Below are 15,593 nucleotides of genomic sequence, written 5' to 3'. Positions count from 1 at the left end.
TCGGTAAAAATTTCAAAACTACTTAAAATCTTCCAATCTGAGTTGGCACAACAAATAGAAAAGCCCATGCTTCTATGTACATTATAAAAGAAAGACACGTTGTGCATGCTGTTGGAACTTTGTGCATGATGGCATATTTTGACTCAGGGCATTGGGAAGCTGCTAAATATTTCCTAGTTCATTTTCTTTGACGCTTAGACCTATTCAAAGATTCACTAACCGCGTTTGACGAATCACACATTTTAGGTAAGGCCGCAGTATTTTGAGCATAAAGTGCACCAGCGGCGACATGTGGGCTGCAGTCTAGTTTTACAATATTACCGTGAGTGATTTTTAGACAAATTGTTCCACTGTTGTCTCCTGAATTACTGTAATACAACAACAGCAAATATACAATACTCATCATGCTCTCACAGCAGCCAGAGTACTGACCAGGAAGTGGCAGAGTGTTGGTCCCTCAGTGAATTTTGTCTGGGTGCTACATCCTGCGTGTCCCACTACCAGCCTTAGGATCTGCACAAATGTCATGCTGCCATAACGCTCGAGTGGCATCAGTGGGATGGGGCACTGTCTGCGATCTGCCAACATCTTCTACGTCAGCAACCAGTGCAGCAGGTCCAAGAACTACTGTTTCTGTACAAAATCTCAGCACTGCCGATCCATCCACAAGGGTGACAGAAGCAGTGCCCTTAGGGACTGTACTGTGCGCACATCACTCTCCTCAGTATTTCACCTTCTGTAGAAGAACTGGCAGCTGTGCTATAGGAGCTACAGGTGTCTTGGGTGATTCGGGTGGAGAGTCAATGGAATCGGAATCCTTTCGGTCCTTCTACAGTTTCCACACTGGATGCCATCTCAGCATCACAGAGAGGAGAGGTCTCTAGTGTGGTTTGTTGTTCTTTGTGTTGACCTGCTTTATGTGCACTACAGTAAGTATCAGTCACAAATAAGGGCTAGCTACAAGTGGAATTTTTCAGTGTAACTAATTATGAATACAGATTAAAACTATATTGCAGAATTCATATCAATAATTAATTAAAACCAGTGTTGGCAGGTAACCTTATATCTCGTACTTTTTATGAAAAAAGATTGGAAAATTACATAGGATGACTTTGTTCTGCAACTGCCCGTGCCAATGCAACCCCCTTCTCCATCTGCTCTTCAATTAGATTTTGGTGAAAACCATCATATCAGAATGCGTTTTTTACATTATTGCTGAAATGCATGTTGTTGGGAGATGTTGGTTACCCTGGAACCAATCATACAAGTTCAGGAATTATACGTAGAATAGAGAATATTATTACATGATTCAAAAAACAAAACTGGCATTACCAAGGTGGCACAGGCATAATTAGGGAAGTGTCATTACTGCTCTTGATCTTGGCTCTCAAGTCTACTCCATTGTGACAAAAATGATAATATTTAGAGGTTTTGTGGTTGCCCCTTTCAATGTACTAATACCAATTGGGAAATAACCGGGGACTGCGTCTGTTAGACCTGCCGTCTTTGGCGTGGTATTACCCCCGACCTTTTCCCTTCACTACCCTCTTTTTGCTGAACCATCTCTTGTTGGCATAGGACTCTCTGCACTTTACTCCTGCGACCCAGGGGTAAGGGGTGGACTTGGCCTTCTCTACAGAGTCAGCCCCCAAACCTTTTGCCTCCACTCCTCCTGTTTTCTGAACTTGTTTTTGCTGGCATTAGGACTCTTTGCACATTAACACTTCTAACCAGTGCTAAAGTGCCTGTGCTCTGTCCCTAAAACATGGAATATTTGGCCTACACTTGATTGGCTCATTTAATTTACTTTTAAGTCCCTGGTATATGGTACTACATGCTACCCAAGGCATGCACAGTAAATTATACTGGTGGCCCTGCAGCACTCATTGTGCCACCACCAGAAGCAGCACTTTGAAACTTGTCACAGTCCTGTCACTGCAACGTGTAGCATAGTTTTAAACTGTCATTTTGATCTGAAAAATTATTTTTTTGACAGGTGTAAAGCTCCCTTTTAAATACATATATAACCCCCCGAAGGTAGACTATTACATTCTATAGAGAAGGATGCATTATATATAAAATAGGGCATGTGGGTTTATGTTTTACATGTCCTAGTATTTCAAAACTCCCAAATTCATTTTTCGCTACTGTCAGGCCGGTTTCTCTCATTGAATAATATGGGGATATGTTATTACATTTAACAAGTGCTAACTGTTGATTGGGAACAGATAAACATTTCATGTTTAGTGTCTGAGAAATTGTAATTAAAATTCCCCTTTACTGGGAAAGTCAGATTTTAGGTTGCATTTTTAAAATGCCACTTTTAGAAAGGTGGTATTTTCTTACTCTAAACTATGCGGTGCATGCAGCTGGTTCCTGGATCACATGACTAGGACTAGGTGTAGTTGGTAGCTGGACTTTTTTTTTTCATCCCAGACTGCCATATAATAGAGGGATGAGGTGTGCCTGGATGGACATCAACAAGTAGGATGGGACGTGGAACAAGGCACAGCTCCACTTGCAATTGAATAGGCTCTGCTCTGCCTTCACACAACAGACTTGTCACCCCTGCATTGTTTTGAAGCTAGCTTGGAGCCAGGGCAAGGGAGATAGGAAACTTCAAGCACTTCAAAGGAAATTCTCTAAACACTTCTCCTACTTCAAAGAAGGCACCATATATAAAAAGCAGACCCTCAGATCCACTCTACAGTGCACTTTCTGGACCTGTATAAGAACTCTTAGAGGAATGCCTGCTACTGCGGCCTGCTGTGTATTCCACAAGACTGCTTTTCTGTACCTGGAAGGAATGCTTTGCTTCTTTCTGCCTGCCTTGAACCCTCAGAGACCTGCCCTGCTCTGTGAGCACTGCTTGTTCACCTGGACCCAGGACTGCCAGAGTGACTCTAAGGTCTAGTTTGCTGGTCTATTCAGAGATTCAGGGACAGAAAATGCTCCCATCATCTTGAACCCACACATGGCTGCACACAACAGAAGCAGTACTGTGATTGGCTGACTGCAAGTTGTGGGAAAAGTTGCAGCTGCCATCTTATTAACTCATGCACGGTCCTGGGGGATGGAAATTAGGCCTGAAAACAGTATAAGGGGTCAGGGTTGAGGTACTCTGACCCCATGATGTAAATTAATGAGTGTCTGAGGGACTCCTTAAGATAACAAAATGATGAAAGACCCTTTTTTTCCACGATCATGGAGTTGCGACTCTGTCACTGCGCTTAGCACGACCCCCCATGTAAAAGTGCGAGGGAGTCACGAACCCTGCTGATAAACCAAACACATTCACTCACACCCTCGTGCACCCACTCACAGACTCATTTACAGCCTCATCCACCCACGCACAGACCCAGACATACACTCATGTACTCACTCACAGACCCATGCACACCCTCATGCACCCACTCAGAGAACCACTCAGCCTGTCATGCAGCCACTCACAGACCCACTCACACCCTCATGCATCCACACACAGACCCACTGAGACCCTCAAACCTGCACTCAGAGACCCACTCTGACCCTTACATATGCACTAACAGACCCACTCAGACCCTCATGCACCCACTCACAGACCCACTTATATACTCAAGCACCCATTCACAAACCCACTTACACCATTAAGCACCCACTCACAGACCCACTCACACCCTTATGCACCCACTCACAGACCCACTCAGACAGTCATGTATACACTCACAGACCCACTCACACCCTCACGCATCCCCTTACAGACTCACTTGGACCCTCATGCACTCACTCACAGATCCCTTCATACCCTCATGCACCCACTCACAGACCCACTCACACCCTCACACAGTCACTCACAGACCTACTCACACCCTCATACATCCACTCATAGACTCACTGAGAGCCTTACAACTGCAGTCACAGACTCACTCAGACCCTTACATGTGCACTCACAGGCCCACCCACACACTCTTGCACCTATTGACAGACCCGCTCAGACTCTCACACACCCTGTCACAGACCCACTCAGACCATTATGCACCCACTAACAGACCCACTCAGAACCTCATTCAGCGTCTCACAGGCCCACTCATACACACATGCACCTGCTCACAGCCCAACTCATGCCCTTATACACATGCACCTACTCACAGTCCAACTTATGCTCTTACACAACCACTCAGAGACCCACTCAGGCCCTCATGCACCCACTCACATGCCCACTTATGCACCCACTCACAGACCCACTCACACCCTTACGAGCCCACTCACAGACCCACTCAGATGCTCATGCACCCACTCACAGACCCACTCAGAGTCTTACATACCAACTCACAGCCCTACTTAGACACTCACACGGACCCACTCTCAGACTCACTTGGACACTCATGCACCCCCTAGCAGCCCCACTCATACACTCATTCACTCACACAGAGACCCACTCACACCCTCACACACCCACTCAGTGACCTACTCAGACCCTCATGCATCTACTCAGAGACCTACTCACATGCTCATGCATCCACTCACAAACCCACTGAGAGCCTCACATCTGCAGTCACAGACCCACTCATACCCTTACATACACACTCACAGACCCACTCACATACTCATACATCCACACACAGACCCAGTCAGAGCCTCAGGCCTGCAGTCAGGGACTCACTCAGACCCTTACCTATGCACTCACAGACCCACTCACACCCTCATGCACCCACTCACAGACCTACTGACAACCCCATGCATCCACTCATAGATCCACTCAGAGTCTCATGCCTGCAGTCACAGACCCACTCAGACCCCTACATATGCACTCACAGACCCACTCACACACTCATGCATCCACTGACATACCCACTCAGACCCCTACATATGCACTCACAGACCCACTCACACACTCATGCATCCACTCACATACCCACTCAGACAATCACACACCCACTTACAGACCTGGTCAGACTTTCATTCATCCACCTACACACTCAGTCAGAGATTCATTCATACATTCACAGATCCACTCAGTATGTCATGTTTTGGTTTTTAGACTCACTCAAACACTTATGCATCCACAGAGACCTCATTAGACATTAAACTGAGGTTTTAAGAAATGTATTGTGACATGAAGAGAGTCAAAGAAAAACATATAAGCAATATGGTGGTGTTGTGCATTGAATATGAACTTTTTGCTTGTGAATCTGCGACTCTGAAATTTCTGATTTTCTTTTAAATTTAAAGAGTGTTTTGGGTATAAGGTTGCTCTAAAAAGAGCCCTTATATTTATTGTGGTTAGAAGTTTAGTACATATGAGAGCTGATGTAGAATGTAAAGTTGCTGAGGAACACTCTGTGCCTTCATCTGTGAAGTGCACGCCATCTCGTCTATATATGCCATTCATGTGAAACTGCAGGTTAATATTGTAGATGGAGCCTATGTTATGGTCTCTGAGGAATGCTGAAACAGTTTTATTAACAGGTTTCCTAGATTTGTGAATTTGTGGACAGAATTGTTTTGAACACTTCCATTTCGGCCTCTGACATATGTTAGAGAATACAAAGGCAGTGTGCAGGAAAAGGTGCATTAATTGAACAAAGGTATCCTTCATTAGGATTTCCAATCCTACCCCAGTCAATGTGCCCAGGTCATTTTCACCACAGTGCACAATGATGAGGTAAAGTGGTTGGCAATCTCTAATGCTTTCAACTAATGGAAGCAATTTGTGCCACTTTAACCCTCTCTGGCCATCCAAAGAAATATCCACATTAGGCAAACCCAGGGCCCTGGCAATGCCACTCTTTCTAGCATGCTCACTAACCCAAAAACATAGCTGTGACCTACAGTCCACACTCGGAACATTTTGAAGGGAAGGAGCAATACCACACAGGAGAAGGCTGAAGCTGAATGAGGGAATTTTCAAAATGTGAGGTTGTTAAAATGGAGGGAGCACCTGATTTATAAATTTAAAAAAAACACAGATTTGATTGGATGTTGTAAATACAGTGTTAGATAAGATAGTTTGTAACTAAAAACAGTAAGTCAGTCATTGTGTGATTGGTTTTTGTTTTTCTTAAAGACGTAATGCCAATTTGGAGTTACTTTAATTCTGTAGTAGACAACCACACCTGTTACAGCACACATTAAAGCTAGTCTGCTGATAACAAAAAAAATGCTATGAACATTTGAACTAGGGGTACATAGAGTGTTGTAGAGAAGATTTCTATGGCAGTAGTAGAGAAGGACTGTGGAGTGAAGGGTAGGTTTTAAAGGAGACATATGTTTTTACTAAATCTACATTACGTAGGGCAAGGAATGCAAAATAAATGACTTTCCCAAATTACAATCATCTCTGAATTTAGAATATACATGAAATCCCACAACAAATTAATGATAAACATATTTTTTAACCCCTACTTGAGTCACAACTCCCTTGCAACGTTACACGGAGACTGCAGTGAGGGACACAAAGGAGTTGGGATTCCAGCACTACACGGTAGCAAATTGAGCTACTTACTGAGAATACAATAAAGGGTTAAGAGTCACTAACCATTCATGCATGGGATATGATAAGTTAAATCTGAAATGCAGTTTCTAATTTGCTAGCTTGCATAGTATCACTGAGAGCAAAGGTGAACAAGGTGCCATTACTGGTTACTTGGACTAAGAGTGGTATACCATTTTTATTCTGAGCTTTCATTATTGTATACAGAGCAGCAGCCAGAGTGATATTAACATGTATGTGACTAATAGTATTAGTTTCAAAACAAGCTGTATTTGTAAATAAGAGTGATACAAGCCTATATTATAGAGATAAAAGTATATTACCTGAGCTATAGCTAGAGAGGTGTCGAACTTTTTCGTGAGATACCTAACAGCATCAGTAAAAAAATGATGTACTTTAAACATAAAGGCTCTCATTTATGAGTCCCATGGTGCACAATGGTGCAAGAAGTATCTTTTAGTGTTCCCCTATGCCACCTGGAAAGGGAAGAAATGTAGTGTAGCTGGAAGATATGATCCTTTCCTGTTCTCTTCGCCTGTGCTATGACAATAATTACTACATATTGTAACACAGGTGCCCTTGTTGCACAACAACCAATAATACTTTTTTTTTTTTTTAAATTGGCATGAATGATGAATGATATATATAGAGTAACACTACAAGGTAGACACTAGTGCATTCAATGTCATGTTTACTGTGTTATCTATGTATCCACTAATAGAGAGATGTAGATGATACTGCTTAAAAGGTCATATAGAAACAAGGACTGAGAGATATATTTAGAGAGCCAGGCAATCATTAAAAAATAGATGTAAAGGGCCTACAACGGTGTTATGTACCTTAATGTTTGATGAGTATATTGTAATGATATGTATGTGACAGTGTCTCATGTAAATGAAAATCTGTTGCTGTATTGGTTTATTTTTCAGACTTATTATAAGTAACAAGAGATATTGAAAATGCCTACAAGAACTAAAACTAAAAAAGGACGAAAACCTATTACATACTTGCAACACAGAAACAAAAGGCAGACCATTACAGACATTGTGCTTAAAGAGAAAATAGCTGCTGGTAAGAGAAGCAGAGCATTTCTTAAAACTATATGTGGGAAATTCCAAACTGTGAAAAAGTATGTAAATAAAAGGAAAATTTGAAGTCAACAAAGAAAGTACAAAAATCACATGACATGCACAGAAAGAAATCACATAGGCTGAACAGAAGGCAGCCATAGTTCAAAGAAATTAGAGTTCAAATGTTTTGTGCCAAACATGAAGAAATACAAAATGAGAAAAAAATACTGAAGCAAAAAAAAACTTGTTCAGGGAATAGTTGATAAGGCATTTGCCTTAAAGAGAAATCTTTTATTTTGATTATCACTGGAATGGGAACAGTAGATGCAACATTGTTATATATGAACAGATGCAGCAGAAGGAAAAAAAACTCTTTATATTTCACCAAATGAATTGCTGTATACCCGGTTTACAACGAAAACCCATTGCAAGGTGCAGCTGCTTTATTGGTTCTGGGTACCTAGGGTTCCTGATGAACCTACAAGCCCTATACATCCCTGCAACCAGAAGAGTCCATCAGACTTAACGGTATATTGCTTTTGAAAATATGACATGGCAGGAAAAAGTTACAGAGTAAAATATGGAGAGAAATATCTGTTTTTTTCATCTCAATTTCAATATTTTTTGTATTTCAGCTGTTATTTTCTATAGGTAAACCTTGTAGGACCACACAAATGACCCCTTGCTGAATTCAAAATTGTATATACTTTTCAGAAATGTTTAGCTTCCTGGGATCCAGCATTGGTTTCACACTCAATTCTGTCACTAACTGGAAGGCAACTAAAAGCACAAAATTTTTTAAAAAAGTGGTAATGTCCCAGTAAAATGCAAACTTGTGTTGAAAAATGTGTTTTTCTGATTCAAGTCTGCCTGTTCATGAAAGCTGGGAAGATGGTTATTTGAGCACCACAAACCCTTTGTTGATGCCTTTTTCAGGCTCTTCTGCAGCCCTTTTTCTCATTTGTGTGTAAAAAAAATAATATTTTGCTGTATTTTGGCTAATTTCTTGGTCTCCTCCAGGAGAACCCACAAACTCTGGGTACCTCTAGAACTCCCAGGAAGTTGGAAAAAAATGATGCAAAATTGGCGTTGGTAGATTATGTGGACAAAAAGTTATGGGGGCCTAAGCACAAACCGCTCCAAATAGCCAAAAAAACGCCTTGCACCTGAGGGGGAAAAGACCTGGCACCAAAGGGGTTAGTAAACTAATATAAAAGAGTGATCAAAATAGGACCTGTCAAAGCTGTAAATCTAATTTAATATCTGCATTGCTTAAACAAATGAGTGGTAAATATATTATAGCAATGTTTCAACGATGCAGAGCAGATGGAACAAAATTAGAGACTGAGATAAACTTTAAAGCTTGACATATATCAGTTTCCAAAAGAACATACTGTACTTTCGCCATCATCTCCGATAGAGGTGTAAAGATTACATCTGGACATTACACTGTATATTTAAAGACTCAAACTGAATGGACGAAGTGCATTGCCAGCAGTCTGCAATTGAAATAAAAGCTGACTTTAAAACTTCCTAATTCTTTCCTACTATTTCTTCAGCCAAAGTTCTAAGCAACATTTCTTCAAGAAAATATGAGATATAGTATTGTGTGTTGACATATATATAGCTAAATATATCATTCAGCCTATCAGGGATCATTTCTTAAAAAAATAAAAAAATAAAAAGTGTGGATAAATGTAGTCAATAGCATTTTTGCTAAAAAAAAGTATATCATTTTCTCTCTACAAGGATCTTCAGTGATTAAGACATAGGGGGTCATTCCGACCCCGGCGGGCGGCGGGCGAAAGCCCCAGCAACGATGAAGCCGGCTCCGAGTGGAGCCGGCGGAGTTGCTGGTGTGCGACGGGTGCTAGGCAGACACTGAAAATCATTATGGGGCCCTGTTAGGGGGCCCCTGCACTGCCCATGCCTGTGGCATGGGCAGTGCAGGGGCCCCCAGGGGCCCCACGACACCCGTTCCCGCCATCCTGTTCCTGCCGGTTTTTACCGCCAGGACCAGGATGGCGGGAAGGGGGTCGGAATCCCCATGGCGGTGCTGCGAGCAGCGCCGCCATGGAGGATTCTTTGGGGCAGGGGTAAACCGGCGGGAAACCGCCGGTTGCCCTTTTCTGACTGCGGCTTTACCGCCACGGTCAGAATTGCCCATGAAGCACCGCCAGCCTGTTGGCACTCTGCCACCAACCGCCAGGGTCAGAATGACCGCCATAATTTGGCCTATCAGGGGTGATGTCAAGAAAATGGTATCCAAAAGTTAAGTGTGGATAATTTATGACCTTAGGGTTTTTGGAAGAAAATAACTACTTACTGTTATGTCTACATGGAGCATCTCTATGTAATACATCATTCAGCCTATCAAGGGTGATGTCAAGAAAACAAAATCCAAAAATTAGTTGTGGTACTCACACCTTAATAAGATTTCTGGAAAAAAATGACTTTATGGACTTCTGTTTACCGGGATCAGTTGTCTTTAAGACATCATGCAATCTATCCGGGATAATGTACATGGATAATAAGGGGCAGATTTAAGGAAAGTGACGCTGCACCCAGTGCAGCCCCACTTTCCTTGGGCCCCTTAGCTCCTCCTACCACCACCATGTGTGCACCGTATCTAAGATACTGTGCATCATGGTGTAGGGTAAGGGGCAATAGTGTCAAAGGTTTTGACGCTATTGATGTACTGTTCAGGGTTCCCACCAAAAGTTTGTCACTAAGCCTGAACAGTACATAGTGGCCCTTTGTAAACAATGGTATGCCCCCTTTCAATGCCTGTTCTGAGCAGGTGTTAAAAGTGCGAAAAAAGATGACACAAATAATTCTCCTAGATTTCTTTGCAATGTTTTTTCGGCCCCCCCTAATTGGTGAACGCCCCCTTTGCCTACCTTATGCCTGGCAGAGGCATAATGTAGTGCAAGGGGTTACAAAGTGGTGCATGCATTGTGCCACTTTGTAAATAATGCTGGGGGAAAAGGCCACCTTAGCGTAAAAAAAATGACACTAAGGTGGCGCTAGGCCCTCCTAAATCAGGGCCTAAGCCTTTAAGAAAATATTCAGTCTACTGCGACTCATGTGTAAAAAAGGAAATGCACAATCTAAATTGTGGATTACATCTATTCCTAGTTTTGTATCAGGTATAATAATAAGCAACCGTTTATTAGCATATGTACTTTTCTTTAGAGCAGTAATTGTAGCTTAAGGGAATTTCATTATAAATTATAGTGAATGCAATTCACAGTAACACTTATTTGGTGTAAAATACTGTCTGCTAATGACTGTGATGCATAGCGATGTTAATTTTAAATAACGTGCTATGAGGTTATGGTTTTTTTCAAGTCCATTTGACTGTTTTGCCCCTCACTGATCAGTGATGACCAGTTATACACACTTCTTTTATAGTGAAAAAGTATAGAAGCTGAGTACAATGCACAAGGAAACATACCATGTCTACATAATATGTATACTTGTGTTAAAAATGAAAAGGAAACTTCTATTGCTTTTTAATAGTCTATTTTATACTTTAGATTAACACATTTTAATAGATCTAATAATTATAATAAAATGTAACTATTATTTGTTTTCTTTTTCTTTAAATATAAATCAAAGGACATGTTTAGCAGTAATGCAGGGAAGTACTTAAATGTTGCTTCTTTAATAGATAATCCATACTTATAAGTATGCACCCAGTCACTCACCCTTACAGGCACTCATACACCCATTCACTCATCCATCCAGCCACTCATGCACCCATTCACTCACTCATAGAGCTATTTATGCACCTACTCATTCACCCATACAGCCAACCATTCAAGCAACCTATAGATACATTCACAAACCCAGTCACTGACCTATAAAGCTACTCACACACCCAGTCACTGAATCATGCATCCTTTCACTCATCCATTCAGTCACTTACGAACTCATTCACTCACTCATACAGCAAGTCATACACCCAGTCACTCACCCATAGAGCAGCCATGTACCCAGTCAGTCAAACAAACAGCCACTCATGTACCCCTTAACTTACCCATAGAGCCACTGATGCACCCACTCACTCACCCATACAATCTTTTATGCACCCAATTAGTTACCTATAATGGCAGTCATGCAGCCATTCACTCAGTCATGCATCCACTCATGCACCCTATCAGTTACCCCTACAGCCACTAATTCATCCATTTACTCACCGATACAGATACTCATGCACCCATTCACTCACCCATACAGATGCTCACACACCTATTCCCTTACCCATACAGTCACTCATGCACTCATTAACCCATCTAAACAGACACCTACCCACCCAGTCAATTACCTATACAGTTACTCATGCACCTTCTCACTGATCCATACATACACCCATGCACCCATACACTCTCCCATATACACACTCATGCACCCATTGACTCACCCATAGAGGCACTCATGCACCTATTCACTCATCCATACAGACTCTCATGCGCCCACTTACTCACTGTAGCCGGCAGCTGGCAGTCCCGGCTACAAGACAGGAAGAATCACCCGCATTACGAAAGCAGAGACCTCGGGAATCCTAGTGGGCGGATTCCCGAGTCACAACATAGTTTTCAGGGCAACTCGGACGCAAATATGGGGAACCCGGATGTCCGGGTTCCCAAAGTGATAGAAAGTGAAGAAGGACTACCGAGAGGAAAAACGCCATGTAAGGAAGACGCCAGAGGTAACGAGGAGAGGGACGAAATCGGAGCGGAGGAAAAGAACGGATTAACTAAAAAGACAGAAAGCCCGAAGACGTGCGGTGCCAACGCGACCACAACAAAAGAGGAAGACACAGAAGGCCGAGAATCCCGCCACGTCCCAGGAGGGACGTGGCTGCACCAGGTACGGTCCTTTTTAAAGGACAGCTTCAGATTAAACTCGGGAAGGGAGAGGGTTACGAGAGAAGGGAACAGAGGGGTAGGAGGAGTGGAGGGAGAAGACGACAGTGAGGAGGCGAGGGAAGGGAAAATCTCACATAAAACTATTATATAGAAGACCTAGGAGAGATAGAATAAAAACAAAACTTATACCCATACCTGTCTAGAAAACACACGGAGGTGACTTGCCCTTTCCAATCTGACCCTAGAATATCACTGACTCCTGGGGAGTGGTCTCTCTCTCTCTCTCTCTCTCTCAGAATTATACAAACCTAAAACCCCACACTTACCCATATTTTCCTCTTGTTTTCCGGCCCATCTGGGAGACCTCGGGGACACCTTCGCCTGTCAAGAGGAATCCTAGAAGAGAAGAAACAACCTAGGATTAAGGATTAATAGTCTATATCTATATATCTATATATCAAAGTACTGTCACACATAACTAGAATAATAAAGAGACCACTTCAAACCCTGACTGAGTATAGTTGTCCTTACTATCGCCTCACCCACTGGCACACTCACCAATACAACCACTTACGCACCAGCCATAGAAACCCTCGTGCACCCATTCCCTCACCCATACAGCCATTGATGCACTCATTCAGTCACTCATACAGACACTTATTTACCCAGTCAGTCACCCAAAGAGTCACTCATGCACACACTCACTCATACATACAGACACTCATGCACCCATGCACTCACCCATACAGCCACTCATGCACTCATTCACTCACTTTTACAAACACATATGCACCCAGTGTCTCACACATACAATCACCCATGCACCCATTCATTCACCCATACTGTCATTTACACATACAGTAATTCACCCATATAGACACTCATGCACCCATTAACTTATTCAAACAGATATATATGGATACCTTCACTTACCAATACAGGCACTCAATCACCCATTAACTCACTCATACAGCAACCTTACATACTGACTCAGCCACCTTTGCAGCCAATCATGTATCCTATCATTCACTCGTACACTCACTCATGCACACATAGACTCACTCATACAGACACTCAAGCACACATTCACTCAGCTATACAAGCACTTATGCACCGAGTCAATAAGCCATACAGCAAGTCATATCCCCAATAATTCATCCATACATCCACTCATACCCATTTGCTCACCATTGAGGTAGTCTTGCCCAAATTCACTCATCCATACAGCTTGCATTAGACCTACTCACTCAGGTATGAAGCAAATCATTTATCTAACTCACTTACTCACACACACAGTCATTCACTCACTAATAAAGCAACTCATACCCCATTCACTCACCTGTAAAGCCACTTATCCACCCAGTCACTTCCTCATACAGTCACTCATACATCCTATCATGCATCTATACAGTCATATTAAACCCACTCACTCAGCTATACAACCACTTATGTACCCATACTCTCACTCATACACCCACACATGCATGCATGCTGTCACTCACCCATAGACTTACTCTGTCACTAATTAACTCACCCATACATTCAGTCATGTACTCACTCACTTATCTATACAGGCACACATGCATCCTATCACTCACTAATACCCTCACATTTGCACCCATTCCTTCACCCATACACCTACTTAGACACCAATTGACTCACTCATGCAGCCACTCATTCACCCTCTCAGTTACCAATACAACCACTAATCCAGCCATTCAGTCCCATACAGTTACTCATGCACCCTTTCACTCACCCTTACAGCCACTCTTCTACCCATTCATTCACTGACACAACCACTCATATACACACACTCACTCAGAGCTAGACATACACCTACATATTTAACCATTCACCCACTATCTCATGCAAATGACAAACAAACACATAACATATAATTAATCTTTTTTTTTACCAGTGTAGTGGTTCTGAAAAGAACCAAATGTTTTTTGGGGGTATTAAAAGTTTACATTTTCTTTGAGTTTTTAAAAAAACTATTTTGGTTATTTTTTTGATGTTTACTTTAAAAAAAGAAAACATGTCAAACAATACTGTTATATAAAATCTAAAACAAACTGTTTCCAAAAAGGGGAAAAAATTACACTTTTGTGCATTGAAGGCATTTACAATGCTTTGAATAGACTGTTCTCCTAGCCACAATGCCCGTTTGCATTTCATGCAATGTTGTTCTATTGCAGCAAACTCCAGCACAGTCAAAGTGAATATAGTGTGCATACCAGATCCAGAAGATATTCCAGGTTGAGGATCCTGGCTTCGAGTACTTGCACTGGTGAGTTCTCTCTCTCTCTCTACGCTCTATCATCAAGCCTAACATTGTGCATGCTTGCCAGGTGCTTTGGCATAGAAGATGTTCCACAGGAATATTTGCTCTCTGAGCCCCGAGACAACACCTTTTTACAGAGACTGCTAGTGACCTTTCGAGCATTCACTTTCTTCTCTCCCTCCAGAATGGTGAAGAAGGTCGTTACAATACATTATTTTTTTCCCTAGGAGGATCTTTATCCTCAGAGTGACTGCTTGGCACATCATTGTTGGCTGGAGAATCAGCTGTCATCTTCCTGTGTTGTAAAAAAGCACAGAAACATTAAAGAAATAACCAACCTTACTATATATATAAATAGGTGGGGCCTTCCCATACAATTAAGTGAAGTCTCTACAACCAATCAAATGTATTTATTTCTAGACACAATGTTCGCGACGTGGTCATGTACACACCACATCTTCATTGTGGCTCTGCGAAATAATATAAAGAAATTAATTTAAAAATTTCTAATTACACTTTTAATATTTTTCTAATATCATAGTGAATCTCTAAGTTCAAAATATAATATAAAGCTATAGTTATTTCTAATGTCAAAAATACGATAGATTTTCGTCTCCATCGCGACACTGGAAATACATCCCAGCACAGTTTGCATGTCCATTGCCACTCCACTCTAAAAATAAATTGCTTAATATGTCTCATAGTTATGAAATGTGTTTATTTGTGTTTGAACAAATTGAAAATACGATAAAGATGCGAGTCCAGTGCGAATATACGTGATGGGAATGTGACTTCAATAGAACATTAAAAAAAAAAAAAAAAAAAAAGCACATGTCAGTAAAATATGTATGTACATATTTTATAGCTTATACAATTTTTTTTAAAGTAAATAA

The 15,593-nt window shown here is 41.7% G+C and overlaps 2 long non-coding RNA genes across 5 annotated transcripts in view; one reads left to right on the top strand and one right to left on the bottom strand.

Moving 5' to 3' along the window:
* LOC138283382 (uncharacterized) overlaps positions 1–12,082 on the bottom strand; it is a 60,809-nt gene extending 48,727 nt beyond the window's left edge. The window contains exon 1 of the long non-coding RNA XR_011201228.1: positions 12,033–12,082. This is a non-coding gene — a long non-coding RNA (uncharacterized lncRNA). The remainder of the gene's footprint in view (positions 1–12,032) is intronic.
* A 143-nt stretch (positions 12,083–12,225) lies between these two features.
* Positions 12,226–15,593, top strand: part of LOC138285347 (uncharacterized) — a 261,363-nt gene continuing 257,995 nt past the window's right edge. For all 4 annotated transcript variants that reach the window (XR_011201571.1, XR_011201570.1, XR_011201569.1 and 1 more), the window contains exons 1-2: positions 12,226–12,417; positions 14,615–14,706. This is a non-coding gene — a long non-coding RNA (uncharacterized lncRNA). The remainder of the gene's footprint in view (positions 12,418–14,614; positions 14,707–15,593) is intronic.

This window comes from Pleurodeles waltl, chromosome 3_1 (assembly GCF_031143425.1).
Source record: "Pleurodeles waltl isolate 20211129_DDA chromosome 3_1, aPleWal1.hap1.20221129, whole genome shotgun sequence".
NCBI classification, from domain to species: Eukaryota; Metazoa; Chordata; class Amphibia; order Caudata; family Salamandridae; genus Pleurodeles; species Pleurodeles waltl.
This window is presented reverse-complemented; position numbering and strand designations above follow the sequence as displayed.